This window comes from Pan troglodytes, chromosome 12 (assembly GCF_028858775.2).
Source record: "Pan troglodytes isolate AG18354 chromosome 12, NHGRI_mPanTro3-v2.0_pri, whole genome shotgun sequence".
Classification (NCBI taxonomy): Eukaryota; Metazoa; Chordata; class Mammalia; order Primates; family Hominidae; genus Pan; species Pan troglodytes.
Genome location: NC_072410.2, coordinates 112483772 through 112508982, shown reverse-complemented (window position 1 = coordinate 112508982; position 25211 = coordinate 112483772). Strand labels below are relative to the sequence as shown.

General features: G+C 54.3%; 1 protein-coding gene across 15 annotated transcripts in view; it reads left to right on the top strand.

Annotated features, from left to right (window-relative positions):
- The window catches only part of HPCAL1 (hippocalcin like 1), a 127185-nt gene that overhangs the window by 54134 nt on the left and 47840 nt on the right, over positions 1-25211 (top strand). The window contains exon 1 of one of the 15 annotated variants that reach the window (XM_009441958.5): positions 12183-12437. The exons of 10 other annotated variants lie outside the window; for them this stretch is intronic. The gene's annotated coding sequence lies outside the window, so the exon portion shown is untranslated. 15 annotated transcript variants of the gene reach the window in all.

Genomic DNA, 25211 nt, shown 5'->3' with positions numbered 1-25211 from the left:
GCCAAGGGAGTTCATAGTGGAGACCCCTTTTGCCTGAGGGACTGGGGAGGTGGTGGTTTTGAACTGGGACTTGAAGGACAGACTGGGGTAAGAGCAAGAGGAGAAGCTTGAAGGAGGGCGGTGTGTGCCAGGACGGTGGGACTCAGAGGGTGGTGGGGGGCACATCCACTGTCCCCTTCCATCCTGCAGCCACTCCCTGAGGTGGCATTTCCTTGAATGACAGGAGAGGAGCCTGAGGCACGGGAAGATTAAGTAACCGGTCCTACGTATAAGGTGGCATTTGAACCCAGGTCTACCTGGCTCCATAGCCAGGCCCCGTGCCCCACACACCACACCACCTGGCGCTTGGCCAACAGGAAATCACGTCCCCCAGTGTGTAAGTCAGGGAGGCGGAGGTGCTGAGATGCTCTCACCTGTGGGCTCCCAGGCCCAGCCATGCTCTTGGTGTTCCCTCAGGCCCTGGCTTCCCCCCTCCCTCCAGGTGGACCTGTGCCTGTGCCCCTGTGCATTCTCCCACAGACTCCTCCCTGCGGGGCCACCCATCTCCAAATCCCAGCTGCATATCCACATCTGTAGAGTGTTTTAAAATAGTGATGGTAGCCTAGGCAACATAGCAAGACCCCATCACCCCCAAAAATACAAAATTAGCTAGGCATGGTGGCACATGCCTGTAGTCCCAGCTACTTGGGAGGCTGAGGTGGGAGGATACCTTGAGCCCAGGAGGTTGAGGCTGCAGTGAGCTATGATTGCACCACTGCACTCCAGCCTGGGTGACACAGCGAGACTCTGTGTCTAAAAAAAAAGATGGTGATGCTGTCCAGGCTTGACGTAGGAGCCTTCCGTTCCTCCTCAGGGCCTGTGCTCTCCTTTTGAGGAACAGCCTCCTTTTAGTAAAGGTGAGGGTGGCTGAGGTGGGACATGAGAGGCTTGCAGTACCCACCAAGCCAGGCCAGCCACATGGCCAAGTTCTCAACTCCTGGCCCAGCCCAGGTTGTCAGCTCTCTCAGGTTTTGCTCTTTCTCCTGCGTGCTTTCCCCCTGTTCTTCTGCACTGTTATCTTTCCTCTTCATCTGAGGCCATGTCTTTACCTTATGTGGTGCTGATGCGGGCCGGGGAAGCTGTGGCAGGGGCCCGGGAACCACCCCAGGGGGATGCAGAGGGAGTGGACCCTGTGGGGCTCGGCCATGGCAGAATTCTGCTCTGATTGGCTTTAGATCGTCGCCTGTGACAGCGTTTCCTCCGAGGAGTGTGTTAAGAAGAGCAGAAATGCCTCCTGCATCTTTATTAGATCGCTTCAGATGGAAATCCAGCAGAAAGCCGATGTTCTTGTAAATATCACGACCTCCCTCCCCATGAGGTGTTTGTAGAACAGTTATTTACTCGTTTTGTTTTCCCCACCTGCAGTTTACAGAAGAAAATCAAGAAAGCGTGTTTTTCCTCCCTGCATAATCCCATCCCCGACTGTAACAACAACAAAACCGTCCTCCTGTTAGGAAGCAGCAGTGACTTCTTTAGGCAGGAAAAAAAAAAAAGTGTGCTATGCCAGAAAGCAGGAGCAGCTGGGAAGGGAGAGGGAGGGGGCCACACCTGCCCTACCCCCAGTCACCTTTTACCCAGGGATCCCCTGAGGAAAACAAGCTGTGACCTTGAGCCGGCACCAGCCCCAGGGCTGAAACCCCAGCCCTGTCTGAAGGGTTCCTTTCACGTGTCCAACACGGCCCCGTGCTGTATAGCAGCCCTGGTGGAAGGCGCCTTTCTCCTGTACCTGGAGGAGTTGCTGGAAGAAGGAGAAGGCTCAGCACCAGCTTCTGGCTAAAATCGTGGCCGATGGCTGGATGATTCTGGCCCCACTTTAATAAACAGGATAGATGTGCGGTAACATCAGGTTGTCAGGCCCTATTTTGTGATAGAAAGGATGAGGAGGGAAACAAGCACAAATCAGTAGTGTCACGATCTCAACCACTTCTTCCATTTTTGTTAATAGAATCGGAGTCTCACTATGTTGTCCAGACTGGTCCTGAACTCCCAGCTGATACGGAAGTGGGGCAGGGAAGTGCTGGGAGAAGGGCGGGTCCCTGTCGAGGGCTCCACCCCTGGGCCCATGCCCACAGCCCTAGGTGAGGACAGACACTCCTGCCTTTACACCCAAATGCTGCATTTCCCAAGACCACCCTGGCCCACCACACTCCCATCCTGTGCCTGTAAAAACCGCGAGAGCCTAGCAGGCACACACAGAAGCGGCTGGACATTGAGAGGAACACGTGGGTGGAAGAAGACACACGTGGCTGGACGTCGAGAGGACGTCGGGGGAACATGCCCTGGGGAAGAGCACACAACAGATGCCGGCACGCTGGCAGGCCACTGACCAGCAGAATGCCCCGGAGTTTGGCCGGGGCGGTCGGAGAAGAGTCAGGAAAACCATCTCCCTTCTGGCTCCCCCATCTGCTGGGGGAGCTCAATAAAACCTTGCACTCATTCTCCAAGCCCACGTGTGATCTTCTGGTACACCAAGGCAGGAACCAGGGATACAGAAAGTCCTCTGTCCTTATGATAAGGCAGGGGTATAATTGAGCTGACTAACACAAGCTGCCTACAGATGGCAAACTAAAAGAGCACCCTGAATGCCCACCGGGGCTTCAGCTGTAAACATTCACTCCTAGACACTACCATGGGGTTGGAGCCCCACAGCCTGCCCGTCTGCATGCTCCCCTCGAGGTTTGACCCGTCTGCATGCTCCCCTCGAGGTTTGACCCGTCTGCATGCTCCCCTCGAGGTTTGACCCGTCTGCATGCTCCCCTAGAGGTTTGAGCAGTGGGACACTGACGAAGCGAGCCATACCCCCATCACACGCCCTTTGAGGGGGAAAAGGGAACCTTTCCCGTTTCACAGCCACATTTTCCTGCTGTTTTCTGAAATTCCTGGTGGCCGCTCCCTTGGTGTCCATGGGTGTCTGGTGTGTGCCTACGTTTGCTGCGGGCTGGCTCGGCGAGGGGGAGGTGGGCAGCTGGGGGCTCTCTGGACCCTGCGGCTGGCATGGGTTAGTGGCTCCGTGTCACCTGGTTCCTCTCACCTCTGTTTTCCCTTCTAGCCCCTGCAGGCAGGAGACTTCAACGCAGAGATTAAGAAGTTGAGATGTCTTTGTTCCCAGAGGAAAGTCCCTACAGGCCCCGGCCTCATGGCCTCTGTGACAGCAGCAGGATTAGAGGCAGAGTTGGCCCAGAGGGAACATTTCTCCCACCCTCTGTCCCTCGGGGACCCCACTTCCCAGGTGGCCTGGAGGATGAAGTCAGGGCTCTGGCCCCATTGAGGGCCTGGAACTCTTTAGAGCCCATCAGGACCAAGCTCCGGTGGCCTTCCAGGCCCACTCAGTGGCTGGCGGTCCCACCTCCAAACGCAGGCAGACCACACTCCCTGAAGGGCAGTGGCAAGGCCAGGCCAGCACCTCTCCACTCTGAGGAAGGGGCCTTACCCAGATCCCCGTGTCCCCCACAGCGGTGGCGGTTTTATTGATGTATTGTGAAGGCACAGGGAGGGCCCTTTCCAGAGCAGGCTGCATCTCCCCTCAGCTTCCACACTCCGAACCTGCCTCCTGCCTCCTTCCACAGTGCCCGCCAGGTCCACAGTGCCCGCCGGGTCCACAGCGCCCGCCGGGTCCACAGCGCCCACCAGGTTTGATGTGGGCTGAGCACACCGTCACTAACTCATTCCTTCATTCATTCTTCACTGTGTGGGGTGTCGGGACCCAGCACGGGCTCCTGGTGCAGCAGGCCTCAGACCCTGGGGAGAGCTTTGCTGGAGGAAGTGCAGTGCCAAGGACCCATGTCCTCATTCCCCCGGGTAGAGCGTGTCGGGTGACTCTGCTGCGGTCTCCAGGAGCTGGCAAGGGAGGGGTGCACCACCAGGGAAGGGAATTCCAGGCAGCAGGCACCAGGAGCCTCATCCAAGGGAAAGAGAAGTTCCCTAGACTCCCAGGCAGGGTGAGCCGAAGGGCCTTGGAGAGTCCCTGAGGTCCCGTTTCATGGGAGACTTCTCTCACAAAGCGAATGAGCTCAAATACAGAAGATGGAGGAATGGAAAACAGAAACAGAACAGAACCTCCACCTGCTGGGTGGATGTTAACTGAATCTTTTTTTTTTTGAGATGGAATCTTGCTCTGTCACCCAGGCTGGAGTGCAGTGGCGCGATCTCTGTTCACCGTAACCTCTGCCTTACGGGTTCAAGCGATTCTCATGCCTCAGCCTCCCCAGTAGCCAGGATTCCAGGCACCCGCCACCACACCTGGCAAAATTTTTGTATTTTTAGTAGAGACAGGATTTCACCATTCTGGCCAGGCTGGTCTGAAACTCCTGACCTCGGGTGATCCGCCCACCTGGGCCTCCCAAAGTGCTGGCGTGAGCCACCATGCCGCCCGGCCTTACCTGAATCTTATCACACATTCCTTTGGAAAACGAATCTCCTGTGATGGGAAACCAGCCATTTTCCTGGTGAGGCCTCAGCCCTGTAGCCATTCCAGCATAGTTAACCTGGGACTCTCTTCTCCTCTCTTGTCTCTCCTCTTCCTCCTATCTGGCCTGCTTGCTCCGTCCTCCCCTGCTTTCTGTCTCTCTCCTCACCACGTGCCTTTGGATGTTCTGAATATGCTTTTGTTTGCCTGTCCAGCAGTATTCTCTCCACGGTCTCCTCCTGGGTGTCTGGCGTGTGCCTTGCGTGTGCTGCGGGCTGGGATCCGTGGGAATGACATAGCCGGACATGGTCCTGAGCCTGTTGGCCTGGGGACTCCTTTTCTGTCATACTAGATGAGACAGGCGAGACTGCCCTGGAAAGCCCGGCGTGTCTGGCCTCCCCAGTGCTGGACGGTGGCCAGTGTGGTTTTCCAGGCGAGTCCGTGGGCTCCCGGGTGGGTGGTCGGGCTCGTGGGGAGATCCCAAGCAATGGTTGTAGAGGGATGGGAGGGAATGGGTGGATCCCAGAGAGAGAGAGAGAGAGCAGGCTGGTTCCACTGTGGCCTCGTTGTCTAATGAGGAGAGTGTACAGATAAGTCATGCTTTGTTTTGCTCTGTCTCTGGAATTTTAATCAGTTGCCCTAATTGCCTTCAAATTATTGGAAGGGAAAAACGCCAGCAGAGGGTCCTGACAGATCCCAGCTGTCTAGCTGAGGACTTATCTTCTCATTGTTCTTGGGAAACCAGTCAGGTTTAGGGACTTGAGGTGGATGATTCATTAATTCTTTTAAACTGATTTCCTCAGCCATGTACACATGTGTGAAAGCCCTTCTTATGTTATCAGTATTACCCTAATATATCAGAGGGCTAGGATTTCTCATAAGGCGACTGTTATCTTTTGATAATCACATAAATAACGTTTCCATAGTTCTCGAAAGCTTGCCAGATGCTTTCATGTACATTAGCTAACTTCTTAAAATTTTTTTTTTTTTTTTGAGATAGGGTCTCACTCTTGACAACCAGGATGGAGTGCAGTGGCATGATCTCTGCTCACTGCAACCTCTGCCTCCCAGGTTCAAGCAATTTTCCTGCTTCAGCTTCCCGAGTAGCTGGGATTATAGGCGCCCGCCACCATGCCTGCCTAATTTTTGTATTTTTAATAGAGATGGTGTTTCATCATGTTGGCCTCAGACTCCTGACCTTAAGTGATCCATCTGCCTCAGCCTCCCAAAGTGTTGGGATTACAGGCGTGAGCTGCCATGTGTGGCTGACATTAGCTAATTTAATTCTTACAATAATCTTATGAATTGGGATTCTCATCTCTTTTAAAATGAGGAAACTGAGGCTCAGAGAGGTTAAGTCATGTGCCCAAGATCACTTAGCTAGTAAGTGATGGGCAGGGCTGTGGAGCTGGTTCACTTGACTCTGCTGCCATTGCATCCAGTTTGCTCTGCCAGCGAGTCAATTGAGCATTTGGAGCATTTGCTGTGTGCCAGCCTCATGGAGGCAAACGGAGCTTCGGAACCCAGGTGTCGAGAATGAGCTGTTGGCACTCAGTCCTGGAGTGGCAGCATGGGGGGCGGGGGCAGGAGCGTGGGGGACAACAGTCCAGGGAGGGCCACATGACAGCAAGCAGAGCCTCGAATGCCTGAGTCCTGGCTCCAGAGAGAGGCCAGCCTGAGCTCCTCCATGTCCTACTCCTGTGGATAGACCCCCCGGAATGCAGGGGGCCGGGCTGAGCAAGAGGAGGAGAGGACAGGGAAGCAACATGTCTGCTTCTTTCCTTCAGGAAAGGAAAGGTGAGCTGGGCGATGGGGAAGGCCTCCACGGTGTTCTGTTGTAACGTTCTGCCACTTGGCAGCCTCACCGGGGACATATCAGCCCCAGGCTGATTATCTGCAGACCGGGATCCCATTTCTGCTGCTTTGGGAGAGAAGGGAGGGTAGCCCTGAGGCCATCCCAAATGCGAGTCTGTTCACAGAGGGGCTCTCCTGGCACCTTCCCCAGCCCAGACGCTGAGGAGGGCAGCCAGAAGCCCCTGCATCAGGTAGGAATGCTGAGTCATGAGATTGGGTTGAATGGTGGCTTTAGCACAGCTGTGGCCTGTGTTAGAGAGGATGAGTTTGGACCATTCCTGAGCAGAGGGGGACCTCAGAGGACAGTCGGACTGGGGAATCCCTGGCCCAGAGAGGGAAACTGGTTTTCCCAGAGTCACACAGCTAGGCGCCCCTTTGATGGTTCTCTCAGTGACTCACGCCTGTAATCTCAGCATTTTGGGAGGCCAAGGTGGGAGGATTACTTGAGCCTAGGAGGTTGAGGCTGCAGTGAACCATGATCATACCACTGCATTCCAGCCTGGCCAACAGAGCAAGACCTTGTCTCAAAAAATAAATAAAAAATAAAACCCATTCTCACTCTAACCCATACTGTATCTGATTTTTTTCCTGAGGTAGGCTTGAGATGGGAGGGTTGTTATTTTTTGTAAATGCATTAGGGGGCGGAGTGGTGGGAGAGTGATTCCCCTGCAGCCCTTCTGAGGCCGCTGCCACACCATGGCAAGAAAAGTATTTCTGACTCCTGGAGCTCCATGGTGTGACAGGTGGGCAGGAGCTGCTGGGGGTGCTGGGCAGAGGTTTACCGTCCAGCACCCCCATTTCTGCTGCTCTGATAACTTGGATCAACTGAAGAACCTTGGGGCTTTCTTGGCTGTTTGTAGGAGCTTCCAGAAGCGACCTTTCGGGATGCCTCTTACATAGTCCTGCCTATACCCTCTACACGTGGCGTTTCAGGTCTGGAGAGCCATGTGGTGTAGCTGTATTTCTGGGAAGTGTGTGACCCGAAGCCTCCTCCTGTCAGAACCACCGGGGAGCTCACAAGCTGAAGTGCAGATTCCTGGGTCATCCCAGACCTGCTGAAGCCAAATCTTTAGGGTGGGGCCAGGAATCTGCATTTTAAACAAGCTCCGGAGGTGGCTCTGAGGCCAGCCACAGTTTGGGCACGGCAAGGCTGGGGAGCCAGGCTTGTTTCGGATCTCCAGTCCCTGTGTGGGCTGCGTGACCTTGGATGAGTTATTTCCCATCTCTGAGCCTTGGTTCTCTGGTCTGTTAAGTGGCAATCTTGCCCCTTCTGTTTTAGGCACTGTCGGGGTTGCCTGCCTTCTGGTAAGCGTTTAGTGCCCTGAGCCGACTCAGCTGGTGCTCAGGGAGGCCTGGTGATTCAGGGCGCTTGGCCGGGTGGTGGGGGGGAAGGGCACTGGTCCCAGCTTGGTGGGGCAGGCCACCTGGAGGAGGGGTGGACCTTGGGAGTGGGTTATATTAGGGCCTCCAGGCCTCAGTTTGGGAGGAGCTTGCAGTGACCTTGGAGATGGTAGTGACCTTGTCCTCCTGCCCTGCCTGGGTGCACAGGCTCCCAGCACGTGGGTGGCAAAGGTCCTAGAGAGCACCCAGAGGTGGGTGTCTGCCTGGGGTCGAGTGTGGGAGCTGGGCCCAGAGCCCCCACTTCTGCCTGGCAGGCGGGGGTCCCTCCGGGAAGCTGAGGTTGTTTTCTTGAACAGTAAGGACTGGCCAGAGCCCTGAGCACCGAGAGGTGAGGGTGAGGCCCCCCCTACTCTTTCCCCCACCCTCCTGGGAACGACTGCCGACATCAGGGAAGGGAGGGGCCCCAAGGCCAGTGACCTGGAATGCGATGGCCAGGGAGGCAGAAGCTGGAGGCTGTGTGGGGCACGAGGAGGCCGATCGGGTGTCCCGGGGGAGACTCCTCGCTGCTTCCCTCGGGATGGTTTCCATGAACTTCCCTCCCCGGCCCTGACTGCCTCCTCTCCTAAGCTCCCGCCTCCTTTTTTTTTTTTTTGGAGACAGTGTCTCACTCTGTCACCCAGGCTGGAGTGCGGTGGTGCGATCATGGCTCACTGTAGCCTCGACCTCCCCCGGCTCAGGTGATCCTCCCACCTCAGCCTTCCAAGTAGCTGGGACTACAGGTGCATGCCCCCACACCAGACTAATTTTTGTATATTTTGTAGAGATGAGTTTTGCCATGTTGCCCAGGCTGGTCTTGAACTCCTGGGCTCAAACAATCCTCCTGCCTCGGCCTCCCAGAGTGCTGGGTTTATAGGTGTGAGTCACTGCACCTGACCATCCCTCCCCGCTTTTATGTCCTTTTCTCCCTCTCTGAGGTAGGGGGACCAAGCCCTCCTCCCCAAGCCCTGTCCACTGTGGGGCCTTCTACAATGTGAGCTTGTACATCTCTGTGATGTCACCCAGGTGCCACCAGGTGTGTGTGTCCTGATGCCTTTGGCCACCAGCCTCAAAATCTCCCAGAGTTCCAGGTGCTTGGTGGAAGGGGTTCATGTACCCCTATCCCCATCCCTAAATGAGAGTGTCCACACCACCCGCCCTGAGTTCTGAACTTAGCCACCTCATGTACAGAAGGAGAAATGGAGGGCGCCAGAGAGGTCTAGGCCTCCGACCCTGACCTTGCTCCTCTTGGATGGTATTGGGTGGCATTCCAGGACAGCTGGGATCTTGGTCATCCAGTGGGTGCCCTCACTGTGCACCTGCCTCCAGGTGGTGGCGCGGTAATTGCAAGAGCGTGAGCCCCTCCTCTGGGGCATGTTCTTGGAAATAAATACACCTCGTGTGATGGAGATGGGCAGATGAGGTGCCAGCTATTTGAACAGACAGCCCGGAGTCTGTGCAGGAGTTGGAGGTAGAGCGGGTCAAAGGCTTGCGGAGGGACTGGTGGGTCTCCCATGGATGGCTTTTCTTGGAGGCTGCAGCCAGGAGCCATTGTTTCTCTTCCCACCTGACCTTGGGTGGTTCCCCTTCAGCCCTGGCGTTATGATGTCCCGCCCAACCCCCAACCGCACACCTCCCTCCCCCTTAGCTGCTTCAAAGCCTAAGGTGTGGCAACAGCTAACAGGTGCTTGGTGGTCCCCGCCCACCCTCCTTCAGGCTCCCTACACCCACCTGAGTGGGCCTTTCTGTGTTCACTTCAGGGATGAGGCTTGGAGAAGAGGGTGCGTGAGGGGGTGTGGGTGGCCCTCCAGACTGGACCTAGGCCTGCTGCATTCTGGGTTGAGGTCCTCTTGCTGCCTTTCTGTGAGCGAGCCTCGCCTGCTGGGTGCTGAGCCCACACCGCATGTCCTCGGCCTCCCATTGAGATCAGCTATACGTGATATAGACCAGGGCTGCACGCCTCATGAGGAGGCGCTCACTCCCCCAGACACACTGAGTACTCTTTCCTCGAGCTCAGTGCAGTTCGTCCACGTTTGCCCAGCAGCACACCTCCCGCAGCGTTGTCAATATTTATTCGCGGTTGCCGCTGCCTCCCTCCTGGACCGCCCATTCCCTGGGCCCTGTCTGGTGGTGGCCGGCCTTGGAGAGCTGGCCTCTCAGCACAGCACCGGGCACCAGGGCTCAAGGTCAGTGGGTGTGTCTTTGGGTCCCTTAAGGAGCAAAGTCTCATAATTTGCTTTATTTTGTTTTTTTTATTATTATTAATTTTTTTTGAGACAGTTCTTGCTCTGTCGCCCAGGCTGGAGTGCAGTGGTGTGATCTCGTCTCACTGCAACCTCTGCCTCCCGGGTTCAAGCGATTCTTGTGCCTCAGCCTCCTGAGTATCTGGGACTACAGGCACCCGCCACCACACCCAGCTAATTTTTGTATTTTTGGTAGAGATGGGGTTTCACCATGTTGGCCATGCTGGTCTCGAACTCCTGACCTCAGGTGATCCACCTGCCTTGGCCTCCCAAAGTGCTGAGATTACAGGCATGAGCCACCACGCCTGGCCCCTTAATTTACTTTAAATAAAGATCTGGTTCTCCCAGATGAGGTTCACAGACAGCTGTTCCAAGAGCACATCTGTCTGGCATCAGGAGACTCACCCATACCAAGCTCACAGTGCTGGCCATGATCCGACTCCCGCCCCGCAGCTCAAGCTTGGTCTGGAGACCTTCTCTGGCACCTGCCCCGGCTCCCCAGCCCCGGGCTTCCTGCATTGTGTGCTTCCACTCCCGTCTTCTCCACTAGGAGCTCTGTGGTACGGGCTTTCTGCACCTTGACCTCTGGGCCTCCCACCACAGCACGGTGAAGGCACCAACTATTTCACTGCTAGATCCAAGGATGCTGGGGCCGGGGGCAGCTCTGAGTGTGTCTCATACAGTGACCTTGTTTGAGGAGGCTGTGTAGGCCCAGGATTTTCCTGGGGTGAGGGACGCCAGGTTCCTTGATGTGTTGGGGCAAAGACGTTGGCTGGGCGAGGAGGCTGCCTGAGATCCCACAGTGAGGCTGGCCCTGCCCTTGCTCGCCCAGCTGATCTGACACCCTCCAGATGGCCCAACAGAGACCGGGAGGAGCATCTGGTGGAGGACCTGGGTGTTCTGTCTGGAGATTTCCCATTGCTTTTCCAGTTTATTGTCATCTGCTTGGGACTTGAGGGTAACTTCATCTCTCAAAATAGGCTGAGACTTTTTACAGTTAGATATTTAATATACAGATGACGGGCGGATGGTAGTGTTGTTTTAAGGGGGGATTTTGTTGCTGTCGTTGTTGTTGTTGTTTTGAGACAGAGTCTTGCTCTGTCACCCAGGCTAGAGTGCGAGCTCGATCATAGCTCACTGCAACCTCAAACTCCCAGGCTCAAGTGATCCTCCCACCTCAGCATCCTGAATAGCTGGGACTACAGGTGTGCGCCACCACGCATGGCTAATTTTTTGTAGAGATGGGATGTTGCCATGTTACCCAGACTGGTCTTAAACTCCTGGGCTCAACTAAAATTTTAATCTCCAATTCATACATTTCAGAAAGTATAATAATATGTAAAGCAAAATCATAATAGCAACAACAATCACTGTCATCCCACGGGTTGGTTTAGATGTAAATTTTATGCTTCCTTGCAAAAATGTGTCGAAAGTGCCAGAAAAGCCCTTGTCCCATATCACAGTCCCATGACCCACACTCCCATGGAAAGCCTTAGAACTGATGTCAGTGTGAGCCCTGTGCTGGAGTGGAGGGTGACAGAGCTTCGGACATGAGCAGCCTCTGCTGCTGCGGCCACCCCCGCCGGCCCTGGATCCCCACACAGTGTGGGGTGTTCAGGATTCCTCATGTGAGCCTTACCCTGCCTGCCCTGGGACTGTGTGCCTGTGTGCTTGCATGTGTGTATGTGCGTGTGTGCCCATATGCATGTGTAGGTGTGTGCATATGTGTATATAGGTGTGTGCATGTGTGTATATACCTGTGTAGGTGTGTATGTGTGTACGTGTGCATTGTAGATGTGTGTGCACATGGTGACCTCAGTTCCAAAGCTTTCCATGTGTGTGTCCATACACATGTGTAGGTGTGTGCCTGTGTGTGCATATGCGCATACACATGTATAGGTGTGTGCATGTGTGCACACGTGCATGTGTAGGTGTGTGTGTGCATTGTGTGTAGGTTTGTGCATGTGTGTGCATACGTGTGTGTAGGGGTGTGCGTGTGTACACATATGCATGTGTGGGGGTGTGTGCATTGTGTGTAGGTTTGTGCATGTGTGTGCATACGTGTGTGTAGGTGTGCATGTGTGTGCACATATGCATGTGTGGGTGTGTGTGTGCAGTGTGTGTAGGTTTGTGGGTGTGTGTGCATATGTGTGTGTAGGTGTGTGTGCGTGTCAGCATATGTGTGTCTGCATTCACTCGGCCAGAGCTCCTTGAGGGCAGGGTGGTTCCCACCTCTCTGTTCCCCCAGCTCCCAGCTCCGGCCTGGCTTTTAATCACAGAGTAAGTCAAGCCTGCTTTGGGAGCCTTCTGACTCCCCCAGACACACTGAGTACTCTTTCCTCGAGCTCAGTGCAGTTCGTCCACATTTTCCCAGCAGCACGCCTCCTGCAGCGTTGTCAATATTTATTTGCTGTCGCTGCTGCCTCCCTCCTGGACCGCCCATTCCCCAGGCCCTGTCTGGTGGTGGCCGCCCTTGGGGAGCTGGCCTCTCAGCACAGCGCCGGGCACCGGGGCTCAAGGTCAGTGGGTGTGTGTTTGGGCTTGAACTGATGTGTGTGTTTACTGAGCTTTCTCCGCAGCCTGCTCTGGCAGCTCCAAAATGGCATTTCAGGAATTGAATTACCGACATTTCAGTACTTGCGGAATCCAGGAATAGATTATTTGATTGTATCTGTTGGAAGTCATTGCCGTAACTGGCTTCGTTTTCTTCACCAACATCTAAACCGAGTGGGGAGGGACAGCAGGAGAATGCTGTGGTGACTTGATTTTCCCAAAAGCACATCTCCCAAGCTGGCGGCAGCCGATGGCGTTGCCCTGTGACTGGGGGAAGCCTGGGGACTCACGGTCGCCTCAGGCCGGCCACCTTCGCACTGGAACCTGCCCATCACATCAACGAGCCCTCTCAGGCTGAAAACCCTGTGCCGGGGTGGCTGCAGCAACACAAGGATTCCCCTCCAGCTCTGTGGTGTGGGGAGCAGAGGGCCACTGAGTCCTGCCATGTGAGTCACATGATGCCCGTGGCCTGATTTCTGTGCCCCCATCTTGCCTCTTAGAGTTCGTTGACCTCAGGGCTCACATATCCCTTGTGAGGGGTTGTGATGGCTTCCACAGCCATCATGGCTAGTTAGGATTTTCCTCCAGCCCTTGAGGAATTCTCTCGGGATTTTTTCTGGCCTTGCCCGTCTGCAGAATCCATAGAGGCCCTACAGGAATGTCTGCCTCTGAGTCCATAGTACTTGCAGGCCTGGGAGGCTGGATCAAGGTGGATGTTGACACTTGGTGGGGCCGGAGCCCTGGCTTCCTGGCTGCCTCATAGCTCAGGCCCGTTTGACAGCATTTGTGAACACCTGTCCCAGGCAGGAGCAAGTTCGACAGCAGCAAGGGCTCCAGGCAGAGGGAGGTGGGCTCTGATAGGACTCAGGGGCAGCCTAAATGTAGCAGAGAACTGAGAGGGGATCCCTGAGGCCTTCTTGGAGGAGGTGGTGGTTAAGCCAGCTAACTTTGTCCATTGGAAACTGTCACCAGGTCCTTATTAATCAAATAATAATGAATATGCCGTGTTCGGATCCACTAGGGAAAGCTGAAATTGAGCTCAAAGGAGGCATAGAAGTTCAGCTTGTAATTTTGAAAAAGGAAAAGGCTCTGGCCTCATTAGGCTGCCCCCAGTGTGTCCTTGAGACCTCCTTATTCCTTGAAATGTGCTTCTTAACGTTTTGGAAAAAACAACTTTCTCCTTCTATACTTAGCCCTTATCTCAATGTGCAGGCGCCTACCTGGCCCACTTATCTTCAAGAAATGTGCTGGGTTAGGCCTCAGGAGTGGCAGGCACACAGATACTGTATTTGGCCTTGGCCTTCTGCCCAAGTGGAGTCTCCACATTCCTTTGTATGGGCCCATTGGGCATGCCTGGCTAATCTGCTCACCCTCTTTCCACTCTCCTTCCTGCATTTCTCCTTCCCTTCAGTAGTGGCTCCCTTCCCATTCCCCAAATCGCCTCTGCTTTTATCTTCTTCCAATCGAATTCCCATCAGTCGTGGAGCAGGTGGGACACCTGTGTATGTTGCGGGGGCACGGAGAAGCAGCCTGTGCTCACCCATGCCTGCCTGCAGGTGCATGCTTGGGACTTGGCAGTGGGGGAAGATTTTGGGGTTAGGATTTCCAGGCTGGCTTGACACTGACCTGTTTTGTTCCAACCCATACAAGCCCTAAACCCTCATGTGCAGATCCTGCTGGCTCTCTGGGGAACACTTAGTTGGATGCAGGTAGGAAGAGGCTCCAAGGAGCAGAGGAGGGGCTGGCTGAGGGCCAGCCACTTTGTCTGGTCCCCAGAGCGGGGTCTAACATGTGGGAACTGAGCAGCAACTGTGAGCTGGCCCTCAGGCAAGGCTGCCCCATGATGCCAGGGCACATAGGGCAGACTCCAGATGATGGGGCCACTGCTGGCATTGGCCTTTTGCAGAGCACAGGAGTCTGCCAGGGGTGTGTTTTGGAGCCACCCATACAGGTGTACCAGCTTTTGGAAAATCCCAAAGATGTGGTGCCCTGCTCCTGGGGGTCTTGGGGGCTCCCAGGTAGCAACAGCGTTCTGGGAGGACTTGGGCTCAAATTCCAACGTTTCTACCAGGTTTTGGCTATCCTTCATCCCCATGGGGCTCAGTTTCCTCATCTCCAAGCTAAGGGGGCCCATCTAAAGTTGTCACAGAATTGGACGTGTGACGGGGCAGCCCCCTTCCCCTGTGGGATCCGAGGCAGAGCTGGCACCTCCAGGCTGTGGGTCCAGTGACCCGGCATGGAGCCAGCAAACAGAGGAGGCACCTCCAGGCTGCAGGGTCCAGTGACCTGGCATGGAGCAAACAGAGGAGGCCAGTGGGCAGGTGGGTGTTACCAGGGCCTGGAGCAGCAGGGGTGGAGCCCTGGGGCCAGGCAGGGCGGGTTTGGGGTGGCATGTGGTTTGTTGTGGCCCTGTCATTTGCAGTTTGGGTTAGTGGGTCTGGCTGGCCACCGGGGTTGGAGGGGAATGCCAGTGGGACTATACATTGTCTCCTTGGAGGTGACTGTGCCCTCAGAACTGAGTGGACAAGCCAGGCTTGTGTCCACACCTGCCCCCATCTTTTACCCTTTTCTGGCTCTCCTCCAAGAAGAGCTTTTCCTAAATCATTCGCCCTGTTCACCTGGGCTTTGAGGCCCCAGGTGTAGGCCCAGGGGGTGGGGTGGGGTGGGGTGGGGGGATGGTCTCTGACTGGATAGCCCCACCTGGGTAGGAAGCCCCCAGTGTGGCCCCACCTTGGCTGTGACCTGGGGGTCCTGCAGAGCCCTGTGTCCTGTTGCAGTGAGGGGTCAGTCAGTGGGAAGAGTGGACAATTTGGAGACACCATGTCTATCTCCTCGACGCCAGTCAACACTGTTGCCTTTGTTCCCAGGGCAGCCTTCCCCTTGCCTTCCATTCCAAACTCCTCCTCCTCCCTCTAAGATTCCCTATTCACCTGCTAGAGGAGGTCACCTGAGTGTCAGCCAGGCACTGGACCTGGGCCTGCCCGGAAAGGTCCCTGGGCCTGGTGTGCTCCGGGAACCTCGCTGTCAGGGGTCAGCGTGCCATGGAGGATAGGGAGAGGCATGTGCCCTTGGGGACATCTGGCTTTGTCTGGGGGGTTTTCTGCTGCTCACTGGCTTCAGTTCAGGGCTTGGCTCTGTGCTGCAGCCTTAAGCCAGCGGGCCCAGCCGCCTCCTCCAGGCCCGCCAGCCGCCTCCTCCAGGCCCGCCAGCCGCCTCCTCCAGGCCCGCCAGTGCCTCAGATGTTTCTCTCCTTCTTAGAGGGTGTTTCACATCCTTTCTTTTGTTTGCCCTGATTATTTTTGCAGATGAAGGAATACACACAATGGTCATCTTTGTCTTATTTGAAAGCTAAACACGTTGCTTACACGTTGGGTGCACAGTGAATATGTATCAGTCCAGCGCTTTTCACCATCTGGTCTGGTTTTAGTGTTGCTTTATTTCTGGTCATTCCTCAATCGGGGCTAAAGATCAGAAAAATCGCATCTCCAGGTCCTGAGCCATGGCGAGGAAGCTGGGTGGTGCCCTGTGCTGTGCGGCTAAGGTGGGGAACGAGGGTTGTCGGTGGGGGAAGCCCCATGGGGGCCCCGCTGGGGTCATAGGAGCGAATGGAGCACCCACTCCATGCCTTCTGTCAATTACAAAGCACCTATTATGTCCCGGATACTGTGTCCAACACAGTGGACACATTGATGGGTAAGGCATAATCGCCCCCCAGGAGCTCCCAGTTGGATCGAGGAGGCAGACAGGCGAGCGTATGGCTGTGACACACTCAGCAACTCCCAGTTGGATCGGGGAGGCGGACAGGCGAGCGTATGGCTGTGACACAGTGGGGCAAGTGGCGTCACCAAGGCAGAACCCAGCAGCCGGGGCCTGAAGCCCCCACACCCAGCTGCAGCCTTCCCGAAACAGCTGAGATCAGCCTGGAGAGCTCTTCCTCCCTGCCTGCCCGGAGGGTGGCATGGGTCCCATCGCTCTCCGTCAGCCATGGCCAGAGCACACCTGTGCTGCTCCTCAGACGGGCATCACCTGTGGAGACGGTGACAGCTGTTCCTGTTCCCTGCCCCAAGGACAGGATCTGGAGCCTGTGGGTGTGTAAGGAGCCAACTCCCTGACCCCAAAACTGTGGCCAGTTCTGGAGAAGGTGGCCAGGCTCTGGGTCCTGGGACTGCGGCCCCCCTCCTGCCTCTAAAGCCCCTCTTCTGGCCTCCATGACTTCAGCCCCTCTCGCCCCCAGAAGGAGGGATCAGCCCTACAAGGGACCCAAGAGAGGGAGCCTCACACACAGGCGCTGCCTGGCTCTCCTCCAAGCTGGCCTGAGCCCTGGGCAGTGTTCTGAGGCTCAGCCACACGGCTGTGCAGGGCGGGTGAGAGCAGCAGCCTGAGAGCTGCGACCCGGGGCCGGGGTTTTCCTGGAGCAGCAGGAGGGATGAGTTGGGTTTCTGTAACTACAAGGGCCAAGAAGAGGGAGAGGATGCTCTGGGAAGGAGAGTGGCTTTGGGCCAGCATTTGGGCCAGTGGGACTCAGAGGCGAGGGAGGTGGTAAGATCCCTTGCTTGGGATGAGAGGCAGATGGGGAAACTGAGGCTTGGGGCAGAGGGAGGGGCAGGGCCTGGGCCCCCAGCAGGTCCCAGTTCATGATCTCATGCTGCTTCTGCATGAGTGAGACATGAGGGGGTCACAGACGCCCGGAAGCATCGGCATCATCAGATCATCCGACTCAATAATAGAAAAATTAAAATTTAAAGTCGCTGAAAGTGACGAGTGACAGAAATGTTCCTAGAAACTGGAGATTGGGTGCTCAGCGGATCTCAGGATAGATGATATCAGACACAACGTCCCCTGGGCTGAGGTTTTTTTTTGTTTTTTGTTTTTTTATGTTTCAGAATTCTAAGGCAAGGATGAAAGGCTTCTCTATTCTTAAGGTGCTGGGGTTCCTCAGCCTCCACCGTCCAGCCTCGAGCAGCTGCCCCCTCTCACCTGCTCCTCAGCCTTCTGGAACAGACAGGCCCCCCACAGCGGCCCAGCCCAGGTCACCAGCACCACCCCGAGAGGTTTATGCCATCTTCATGCAGTGGGAGGCTCAGCCCCCACACTGGGACCTGTCCACTTTAGCCCCAAGGATCTTACCGAGGTCAAATCTTTGGAACTCAGGGTCCTTGGGAACTTCTGGGCCAGACAACCCGGCCATCACAGGGGCTTCTGCGGGGTTGCCTTTATGATGCATTTGGGTCAGGAGGTCTGTTTTTATCCTTCGGGCCTCTGGGAAAGTCTGTCCTGGCCAAGTCCTCTGTTCCCTAGTCTCATGGCTGGCTGGCCCTGGAGCTTGGGTGGCCTGGCCCGGCCCGCCTGCTTCCCCACAGGCAGCGGCTCTTGCTTCTGCTGCCTGCAGTGCTCCAGATGCTGCAGGCTCCTTCCTTCCTTCAGGGTGTCCTAAGTCCCCCGAGTCTCGAATCCCCAGTCTCAGCTGAGTCCTCGAGGTCAGTGGGGCAGAACGCCAGAGCCCTGGGACAACGGGCTGCATAAAACACTTATTTTAATTATAAGAGTGATGTAAGAACATATCAGAAAATTGGCAAAATACAGGGAAAAAAAAAATCACTGATGGTCGCCTTCTCACACAGTCACACACAGTGGTGTGCAGCCTTCTGGCTTTTGGTTGCTTTGTTGCAGTATTGGCACCTGCGTTACAAGATTTTGTGTTGACCATTCTTGTTCTTGCTGTGGTCTTTAAGGATTACAGCGACAGCTGTTCCTCTTCAGGATGCAAGGAGACCGAGCCTGCCCTCAGGGAGCTGACGGTCCAGCGGGAGGCATCCTGTCTGCAGGGCCCATGCGGGGGACAGGGCAAGAGGTGCGGTGGAACCAGACCTTGCCCTCCAGAAATGCAGGGAGACAGACACGGGGGTATTTAATTCAAATACAGCATGTGGTTCTGAGAAGGCTTCTTGGAAAGGGCCTGGGGTTGAGCTGGGCACCAGCAGGGAGGTCTCAGAGTGGAGGCGGCAGTTCCACCCCACGGCGTAGAGGAGGTGCCCTGATCACTGCCTTTCAGCCGTGGCCCTGCCTGTAATCTTATCTTTTTTGTTGATTGTTGTTGGCTGATGTTGGCTGTTGACGTGTCCTCCACCAGAGTGGAGAACTCCCTGGGGCCGGACCCCTTGTCCTTATTCACCCAGAGAATAGGTGCCTTAAAATACTGACTGGACAGAAGGAGGAAGAGATGGGTTGGGGGCCGTGTCATGGAAGAATTCCTTGGGCCAGCCACAGAGGAGTAGGCCTTGGCAGGGAGCTGGGAGCCTGGAGAGGAGCTGAAGACCTCTCCCACCATAGTCAGCTGCCTTTAGGGAAGAAATACTAGAAAGTCACAGAAGAGAAAAGAGGCGGGGAAGGGGAGGAAAGCATTTCCACCCACAGTCCTGTCGGGAGAGGTAACATTTTGGAGTACAGTGTGCCCTGCCCCAGCAGGCCCTGGCTGGATGCATATTCCTATAGATATAATTCTATAAGTCAGATCATTCCATATCTACTATTTTACAACCTGTTTTTGTTTTTTGTTTTTTCCACTTAGCAACACTTTGTTCTTCCCTAGAATTCACCAGGCAGGACAGGGCTGACGAGGGAGCCCCTCCCACCTGGACACTCAGTGGCCCCTCCCAGGACTCGGGGCTTTCCTGGGGGCCTCAGCTGTGGAGCAACAGCTCCCTGTGCATCAGAGCCATGGGGGAGGGGGGCCAGGGGGCATAGGTACGACCACCACTCCCATTTCGTGTCCTTTAGGAAGCTTGAAGAAAAGTGGTTAGCCAAGAACACAAATTACAGTGATGTTGTTTGCAGTGTGGCGTGTTGGGATAACATAAACTCTGAAGTCAGAATTGACATCGATTTGAGCCCAGATCATCCTGTTAGCAGCTGTGTGGCCTGGGACAGGGTGCTTACCTTCCAGACTTTAGTTCCCTCACTGTACAACAGGGACAGGGATCATACCTTTCTCTGAGAGTTGAAGGAAGAAGTGAAACCAAACACAGCCCGATGACAGCCCCTTATGCGTGGTAGGCACTCAGCAGGTGCTGGCTCCCTTACGGCCCGAAGGAATCGATTGACAAACTCTCAAATTAATGACATAATTCAAGAGAGTAGCTGCGGAGACAATAAATAATTATAGTAGCTGATGTGGTTTGGATGCGTGTCCCCTCCAAGTCCATGTTGAAATGTGATCCCCAGCATTGCAGGAGGGGTCTGGTGGGAGTTGATTGGATCAGGGGGGCAGATTCCTCATGAATGGCTTGGGCCATCCCCTTGGTGATGAGTGAGCAATTTGGTCGATTAAAAGAGTGTGTCACCTCCCTATTCTTTTGTTCCCACTCTTGCCATGTGACACGTTGGCTCCCCATCACCTCCCACCATGATCGTAAGCTACACCAGAAGCAGATGCTGGCACCACGCTTCCTGTACAGGCTGCAGAACTGTGAGCCAATTAAGACACTTTTCTTGATAAATTCCCCAGTCTCAGGTACTCCTTTGTAATAATGCAAACAGACTAACACATTAGCCATAGCCATTTATTAACATAATTTTAAAAGATTTCAGTCTTGTGCTGAAATTGTTATGTTGATGGTTACACATTTGTCAAAACTTAGTGACCTGTACATCTAAAAAGGATGAACTTAATTGTGTGTAAAGTATACCTTAATAAACTTGACTTTACAAAAAAAATCCCTTTTTTTTTTTGAGATTGGGTCTCACTCACCCAAGCTGCAGTGCAGTGGCACAATCTCGGCTCACTGCAACTTCCACTTCCTGGGTTCAAGCAATCCTCCTGCCTCAGCCTCCCAAGTAGCTGGGATTACAGGCGTGCATCACCACACCTGGTTAATTTTTGTATTTTTTAGTAGAGATGGGGCTTTACCATGTTAGCCAGACTGGTCTTGAACTCCTGATCTCAAGTGATCTGCCCGCCTCGGCTTCCCAAAGTGCTGGGATTACAGGTGTGAGCCACTGCCCCCAGCCTTTATATCTCTTGACTGTCACAAAATGCATATTTTATTTAAGTTTGCCATAAACAGAATATTTTTACATACTGTATTGTAACAGTATGTAATACAATACATACCGTATTGTAACAGTATGTAATACAATACATACCGTATTGTATTGTGTGTAATACAATACATACCGTATTATATTGTATGTAGTACAATACATGTATGTAATATAATACATACTGTATTGTATTAATCAGATATGTTGTCCTGTGTTATTAAAATCATCCCTTGTGGCCCAAATTTGAAGGCAGTACTCTGTTCCTGGGTGTGCACCGTTAACTTCTTTAACGAACATCCTGCTGTTCAGTAGTGAGGCTGCATCCTTCTAGAAAGCACTGTTGAGAGGTGTGAGGAGGCTGCCACGCAGGCCGCGCCGCCCCGAATGGCAGGTGGAAGGCGGCTGAGTGGAGCCGCAGCAAATGCAACCCTGCCCCCGAGCCAGGCCCCAGGCTGCACCTTTCCACTGCTTCACACCAGCAGCGCTTTACCTGGAAAGGTGTCTGGACAGTGCTTGCGAATGTAACTGGCATTCTGCCGGCTGCTCAACTCTGTGGACACCAGTGCAGTCAACAACTCTCACTCGCCGCGGGCACCTGCTGTGCCCACCTGCTGCCATCTGAGTGTCACGACCACACCCCCATCCCTGTCCTTTCACGCACTGTCTGCCCGCACACACTCTTCCACCCTCTGTCGGCAGGGCCCCTGCCACCTCTGAAGCCCCCTGCCAGCTCTCGGCAGCCCCCTCCTCCCCCTGGCTCCCGTGTCCTGCCCACCTCCCCACACTGGCACCTCCTGAGCAGCCCTGGCTGAGCATGCACTCTGAGGGCAGACCCTGGCCGGGCACCGAGATACAAAAGGTTATGAGGGTGTTCTGTTGAGGAACTGAGTCCAGTGTGAACGGTGAACACAGAAACATAAAGGGACACCAGAATCCCCATCCCCATCCCCAGGGTGGTGAGCCACCGAGGGGGGCCAGGCATGAGGGAGGGTATTCAAGGGCGGCAAGCCACCAAGGGGACGGGGCAGGCACAGGGAGGGCATTTCAGGGAGTGCAACGAAGGAGGGCTGGAGGCGGCGAAGATGCTGGTTGAGGGCACAGGTGAGGCGGGGAGGCGTTTCGACTTTGGACTGAAGGCCTTAATTGACCAAGGTGGTAATTTCCAGTCCTGTGACCTCAAGACAGGCTGGACATTGGAGGATGGGATGACACTGGCTCTTCTGGGGTAACTTGTCTGGGTTTAAGGTTCTTGATGGGGTTTAGGACATGGCGGGACCCTAAGGATGGTGTCAGCATCTGAATTCTCTGCCGTCTTGCAGAGTCAGGATTCTGCAGCTACCTTGCCCAAGAAAAAGTAGAGAAAGGTGGTTTCATGTTTTTTTTTTTTTTTTTTTACTGCTTTGAAGGGAGGTGTGGGACTCGTTTGCACACACACAGTTAATATTTCCAAGGCTTGTGCAGGGCCAGACAGATTTGGTTGCAGCTGTTAGTTTTACTTCCTGTCCCGATAAAGGAGGGTGCTTGCCTCAGCCCTCACCTGCTGCCATAACAAAGCTCCATGGACCGGGCCGCCTAAATGCAGACACATACTCAGCTCTGGAGGCGGGAGGTCTAGATCAGGGCGTCCACATTGTCAGGTTCTGGGGAGGGCTCTTCCTGCTTTGCAGGTGGCTTTTTTCTCTGTGTCCTCCTGTGGAATGAGAGCAAACTATAGTCTCTTCCTCTTCTTACAAGGACGCTAATACCATCATGGGGGCCTCACTCTCCTGACCTCACTGCAACCTAATTACTTTCCAAAGGCCCCACCCCCTACCACCATCGCCCTCGGGGTTAGGGCGCCTGGGTACACATTTGAGGAGAGGGCACAGCCGTTCAGTCCATGACCACATTGCATGTTCCAGGGAGGAACTGGGGAGAGGCTGCTGTTTGCTGGGCACCTGAGCTGGTTATAGATGTTAAATCCTCATGGTAGAAAATGTGGAAAATACAGAAACAATTATAATGCATAATCCTACAATTCAGAGATCATCACAGCAGACATATGGGTCCATTTCTTCTGGTCAGTATTCATTTACAGCGAGGCGGACAGACTCATGCTGAAATTGAGTCATGCTATGTATTTGTTTCAGGTCCCGCTTTTTCTTTCCACTTAAGACAATATCATTCATTTCCTGTATCATTAAAAATATTTGCGGTCGGGTGCGGTCGCTCCTACCTGTAATCCCAGCACTTTGTGAGGCCAAGATGGGCAGATCACCTGAGGTCAGGAGTTCGAGACCAGCCTGGCCAACATGGTGAAACCCCCATCTCTACTAAAAATATAAAAATTTGTCCACCTGGGCCAGTGCGTGATTCCGAAGACTACATTTGAAGTCCAGCCTTGCAGCTTTCCAAAAACCCGTGCCTCCCTCTTTCTGCTTGTAAATGTCCCTCACAACTGGTTTCCCAGAAAAATTGTGAGGATGAGCGAGGTGTTGCTTGTGGAAGTTACTTTGGAGGGAAAGTGTTTGTGACACCCCATGGGTGTGGCCCATGAGGCTCCTGAGGGTGGATGGATGTGGGAGTGGACAGGCCTGGCTCCTTTTCTTGGTGGGCTGGGCTGGGCTATGGGCAGGAGCTATGGCCGTGGCTGACCCTTCTGCAATGGGAGCTGAGCAGTGGTACAGTTAGATGGCTGCGCAGATGGTCCGATGACCCGGCCTCCAAGGCCTTGAGTGATGGGATGACCATGACCACTGGATGTCTCTCAATAGGCTTTGCCTTAACCATGCCAGCAATTCCCCCATCCGCTTTATCAGCCCTGGTATGTACATCAGATTGGCTAAGGGTGCAAAACTGGAATGCTATTAAATTCCAGAGGCTCTGGTCGCTTGAAAAGATGAGCTGAAAATAAGATAAAATTTCACAGGGTTAAAGGCAGGCTTTGCACTCTGGTTTAAGTATAGAGTCGTCCATTCATGAGAGTATAGGTTTGGGAGACAATAGCATTGGAGAGGCTTGAGCGCACACTCAGAACCAGTGGCTCTTTCTTAGTCTGTCCATGCTGGCTATACTGCAGCCCCCCTCAACTGGAATCAGATGTGGCCCAACCATGAATACTTTGGACAAAGCTCCCCCAATCAGGCATGCCCTGTTGTTAGGGAAGGTGGATTCCCTGACCTGAGTCCACCTGGAGGTCCAGGCAGGAATTAGAACCACTTCAGAAAAGCTCTGCACAGATTTAATTGCACGAGTACCTGTGTCTCAGAGCTGCAGACTGAGCGTGTTGTGCAATTGTTGGGCGGCTTTTCCCTTGGACACAGTAGATTCGCAATTAAGAAAAACAAATGCAGCTCTCAGTCAGAAGTGTGCAAGGTTTGCTTGGTCTGGAGACAGCAGCTTCTGTGCTCTGGGGTAGTGAGGAAGTGTGTGGGCAGGTTGGCAAATAAGCCACATGTATGTCCCCTGGGCTCAGCCCCCATCTTAGTGGGCACACCAGGGCCCACGAGATCTGGGGACTATTTATGTAGGGTCTGCTGGGGCAGGGGTGTGGGTGGGTGTGTGCTGCTTGTGTTGTTGAATTGGGATTTTTCCAGCCAGACCAGTCTGCTGGGACAAGCCTTCTGGCTCTGGGCCAAAGGCCTCCCCAGCTGTGATCCATTCAGGCCTAGAAAGCTGGGGGTGCTGACTGCCACCACCCACTGGCCTCCATGGTGTGTCCACAGAGGGCCACCTTCCTGCAGGGCTGAGCTACTTCTGTCTGGGTGTAGCTTCTTGTAAAGTCCCTAGCAGGGTTGCTCCCTACAACCCATCCCTCCCCATTTTCTCTCTCTCTCTACATGACTATTATTCACTCTTCAAGTCTCTGTTTAGATGTCACCTCCTCTGGGAAGCCTTCCCAGATTCCAGGTGGGGCTGGAGGCCCTTCTGCAGACTCCCCTGGCATCCTGCACTCACTCACCTATGGCACATATCATTGGCCGCAAAATCTCCTGGGCACTTATCACACTGCGGGTTCCTTGAAAACAGGAATCACTCTTGTTCTCTGCTGCATCTTAGGATGGTGACTGGCACATAGTAGGAGTCCAATTAAGAATGTTTTGAATAAGTGAAAGAGTGCCTAAATGAGACTTCTATTCCAGCATGAAGACCAGCCCGCCACCCTAATAAGAAAGTTCAAGTGTGGGAACCGCTGGGGATCTTGATGGCCTGGGTCCTCTGGATCAGTGCTTGTGCAGGACAGAGGCAGCCCCGGAGTTCTCATGGGGGCTGGTGAGCAGAGTGGGGCCCCAGGATGCCTGATGGCCCGGTCTGAGGTGTGCAGGTGCCCCTGAGGTGGGCACCACCCAGGAGATGCATGTATCTGTGAAATACCAGATAGGCCCTTAGTCTAAGCAAGGAGGCATCTGAGCTCCTTAAAGGATTCCACAAAGATGTCACGTTGTGCTTTGAACAACAGAGACGTGGCTCTGCTGAGCCCCAGCCGAAGTTCCGCACAGGGACCTTGACTCTCCCTTCCCGCTGTGTGGCTCCAGCAAGTTTCCTCCCGCCTCAGGTCTGGGTTTCCAGGCATTAAGTGACAAAGTGGATGCGACGCTCCTTCTGGACTGTAATGCGCACTGCGTGGAGATGTTCGTGTCCCAGTGTAGACAGGGCGTTGTCACATCAGGCAGGACTACAGGGACAATGTTTGTCAGCCTGTCTTCTGGGCAACTTGGGGT